The following is a 4,866-nucleotide window of genomic DNA, read 5'->3' as shown; positions in this document are numbered from 1 at the left end:
TTTCGTGTTGTTATTGGGCTTTATGTTTTCTCTTATATTTTGGAGCTCTTTGCCTTTTTATTCTCCTCTCGACCTATAGTAAAGCGAGTAATGGTTCAGAATTTATAAGTATGGAACTTCGAATGAACTTAATGTTCTAAACAAGAAAGAACGTAATAGCACGATTTGATTTGTCAAATTACCAGAATCACTGAGAATAGAACTATCAAGAATATATTTTCTTGATATGTTCAGAAGTTAATTGGAATGAAAGAGTTATGTAACATGACACATGATGACGTTATAATCTGTGAATCATCATGTTCCATTTAGAAACTCAGCATGACTTACTGTAATATAATCACGTTGATCAAGTGTCAATATATTATTCTAACTCATGCATCAATTTCAAACACTACTTCAAAAACATTCATATTTTAAACTTGAAGGTTTACAGAATATAGAAACTAAACAGTTTCCTTTATGGTGTAATACAGATGACGTGAAAAGATAACTGATTTCAGATAAGGATAGTTATGAAAATATCTTCAGAAATATCGAAGATATTTATGACGATATTTTGGAATTTCTAAGATCGAAGGTTGATGAAGAAAATCCTTTCGCAAGGATTCAGAATAAATAAGGAGCAAGATATTCGCTGAAGAGTTCATCAGATACAAAATCATCTGAATTCGTTAAATATAGGTTTAATCCTTGTGATTTGTCCACAGTCTCCTTTCTAGATTGTTCAATCCATTTTTTAGTACCAAATTTTCTATCGAGCGTTCCCAACATTTCATTCTTTATTATCAAACTTTTGACCGTTTAGACCATCCACCATTTTGCTGTTTCCTCTGCATTTAATGCTACCATATCTGAATCACCGGTTATCAATCCGAGGTGGGTTCAAAAGAATTTTATTTTTAGATGATTAAACGCTGATGGTAATATGGTGGAATATAAAAGGTTCTCCGATAACAATAAAGAGCACGCATATATTTCAAGGTTATAATAAGGTTGTTTTGAACGAAATAATATATATAGATGCATCGATATGATATGTCAAAACCTTGTATACGTGTCCCGATATTTAAAGTGCGTAAAATAAATAACAGAAATTAAATGACGATAAATAAAATTGCGATAATTAAATTGCAATAAATAAACTGCGATAAATAAAATGTAATCAGTTAGCTAGGAACAGTTAGCTGGAAACAGTTAGCGTGGATTCTTAACAAAATTTTTCATAGTTAATTTGTTTGTTTCTATCAAATTTTTATTTCGTCAAATGTGTTCTTCATTATGCCACTTGTTGGATTCTGATAAATCAAAATCCAAATATGAAATTGAATGAAAATGGTTATTCTGTGGTGAACGGATTCGTATATCGGTAGATGTAAGTAGGATAGTAAATGACTGCTGAATTAGATTCGAAGAATGTACAGTGTAACTTATTAATGTGAAATCTAAATATTCCTCGGGTATTACCTACCCGTTAAAATATTTTCACCATCAACAATTTGTACAAAAGAATTTTTAATTACAATCTTTATGAAAACATATATACATATATATTCTCTTCAGATGTAATCATGGATTTTAATGAGTCAATATGATATTAATCTCATTTGATTTATCGTTAGATCTAGAATACATAATCTGTAAAACATTAGAGATTACATAATAGCCATGAAGAACGAAGGTAATTGATGCAGAACGATATGTAGAACGATGATTATACTCGAGATACAGAATGGGATGTTGAGGCGTGTGTTGTTGATGGTACGGTTGCTGTTGTTGGTGGTTCTGTTGATGTCGATGATGTTGTTGAATGAGATGTTGAGGCGTGTGTTGTTGATGGTACGGGTGCTGTTGTTGGTGGTTCTGTTGATGTCGGTGATGTTGTTGAAGCTGGTAAATTTTTGCACCATATTCTCCAAATTGATTACTCGAGCGTGATGTTCGTTAACTTCTTCTATTATTGTGGGATGATTGTCGGTCGGAACGAGCGAATGAATAAGGTTTAAAATTGTGGATAGAATATAATCGTGTCGAGCTACTCGATAAATGAAGCTGAAAATGGTGTTTCGGATAGGCTCGCCGATAAGTGCTTCAGGTTCTTCACCAAGAGGTGAATTCGGTTAATGGAAGGGGTCGCGTTTTTCGTGTCTCCAATGATTAAATAGACTATGAAACCATCAGATGCATTGGGGATAGCTGATTGGTTGATTCATTCTGGTGACGCTGCTTTCGGAGCTTAGGTGAACATCCATGTCGGAATTACTGTCGGAATCCGAGGAATTCGAACTGGTTAAGGGATTCATCTCGTACGATCAGATGAAGGATGTTCGATAAGAATTAGATTATAGGATGTAGATTAGTACCCTGCAATACATAATTTACATATGCATATATAATACTAAAATCCCATAAGTTACGGAGGAATCTACAGAAGCTCTCAGGCAAAGGTAACAATAACATATACGCTAAGATATGAATTTATCTATACACTGTCTACGCAATAGAGGCAGTAATACATGTCTAGACTAAGAATGATAAGCAGGTAATTTTCTAAGGATGATAAACATATGATTTTCGACTAAAAATGATAAGCAAAACTTTTGACATGCAGACACGATCGAAGTCCAGACTCACTAATGCATCTAAACAACTATCAATTAGACACACTAATGCAAGACGTGGTTCGCTAAGACCACCGCTCTGATACCACATGAAGCGACCCGTCCTAATCCATAAGAACGAATACAATATCATATGATTACATCGCGAGGTATTTGACCTTTATATGATACATTTTACAAACATTGCATTCATTTTTAAAAGACAAACTTTCTTTACATCGAAAATTAATGACATGCAAACCATTTCATAATATATCCAACTATCATTGACTTAGTAATAATCTTGATGAACTCAACGACTCGAATGCAACGTCTTTTGAAATATGTCATGAATGACTCCAAGTAATGTCCTTAAAATGAGCAAATGCACAGCGGAAGATTTCTTTCATACCTGAGAATAAACATGCTTTCAAGTGTCAACCAAAAGGTTGGTGAGTTCATTATTTTATCATAATCAACCATTTCCATAATTTTAATAGACCACAATATTTCATATTTCTAATTTTTCAATAACATGCAATCTGCATAAAAATCATTCATATGGATTGAACACCTGGTAACCGACATTAACAAGATGCATATAAGAATATCCCCATCATTCCGGGACATCCATCGGACATGATATAAAAACTCTAAGTACTAAAGCATCCGCTACAACGGATGGGGTTTGTTGGGCGTAATAGATCTATCTTTAGGATTCACGTCAATTAGTAGTCTGGTTTACTAATTCTTAGGTTACCAAGTAAAAGGGGCATATTCGGCTTCGATCGTTCAACCATATAATGTAGTTTCGATTACTTGTGTCTATTTCGTAAAACATTTATAAAAGCAGTGCATGTATTCTCAGTCCCAAAAATATATATTGCAAAAGCAAGGGAGCAAATGAAACTCACAGTACTGTATTTTGTAGTAAAAATACAAAGGACGACATTAAACAATGCAGGGTTGGCCTCGAATTCACGAACCTATATCATTCATTTATATATTAAAACATATTCTTATAATCGAATAATTATATATTATTATTAATATATTTCTTATATTTAATAATTTATAAGTTTCATTATTTATTTATATATTTTCATTTTTATACATAGAAATATTAATATAATTAAGTTATGTAATTTAAATATATTTTTGTATACGTAATCTTTATTTTTATACTTATAATCTTAACAATATCTTTAAAACCTTTATTTTTATAATCATAATAATTTTAATAAGAATGATAATAATGATAATAAGTTTAATAATATTAACAATACTAATGATTATATTAATAATAATAATGATAATATTTATAATAATACTTATGTTACTAGTAATAATAATTCTAATAAAATGTTAATAATACTGATAATAATAATAATATCTACAATTATAATAATAATGATAATAATAATGATACTAATTATAATAGTTATCATCATAGTAGTAAAGAAATGATAATTTTTATCCTAATACTTATATTTGTAATTATAATAATAGTTATAATACTAATAATAATGATATTGATAATTATAATAATGATGATCTTAATAATAATGTTACTACTAATAATTATAGAAATGGTACTAATATTAATATAAATGAAATTAATAATAATTTGTATCATTTTCATAATAATATTTATATTCAAGATTTCTATATTCGTAATCTTCGTATTAAATTTCTAAAACAATAACTAAAGTTTCTATAACCTCAATTCGTAACCCAAATTATAATTTTAGTAGTAATACTTATATTAATAATAATCATAATAATAATACTTAGTGATAATACTAGTACTAGTAATGATAATGATATTAATATTAAAGATAATCACAATACTACTAGTAAGTAATAATGATAACATAATAATAATACTACTAGTAATAATAATAACATAACAATACTAGTAAGTAGTAGTAGTAGTAGTAGTAGTAGTAGTAATAATAATAATAATAATAATAATAATAATAATAATAATAATAATAATAATAATAATAATAATAATAATAATAATAATAATAATAATAATAATAATAATAATAATAAGAATATACATAAAGAGTTACAACCTTGAAGAAAAGCCCAAAAAGAACGCCACCGCCGGGACTCGAACCCGAGACCTCACGCTCACCAGCATCACTCTCTAACAATTCCAACCATTCTATTTTTCTGTTTAATGTTACGCCCTATATCTATATAACCCATTTCTGTTTAGTGATCATCATCTTCTTCCTCTCTATAAACAAATCCAAAT

This window comes from Rutidosis leptorrhynchoides, chromosome 3 (assembly GCF_046630445.1).
Source record: "Rutidosis leptorrhynchoides isolate AG116_Rl617_1_P2 chromosome 3, CSIRO_AGI_Rlap_v1, whole genome shotgun sequence".
Classification (NCBI taxonomy): domain Eukaryota; kingdom Viridiplantae; phylum Streptophyta; class Magnoliopsida; order Asterales; family Asteraceae; genus Rutidosis; species Rutidosis leptorrhynchoides.
This window is presented reverse-complemented; position numbering follows the sequence as displayed.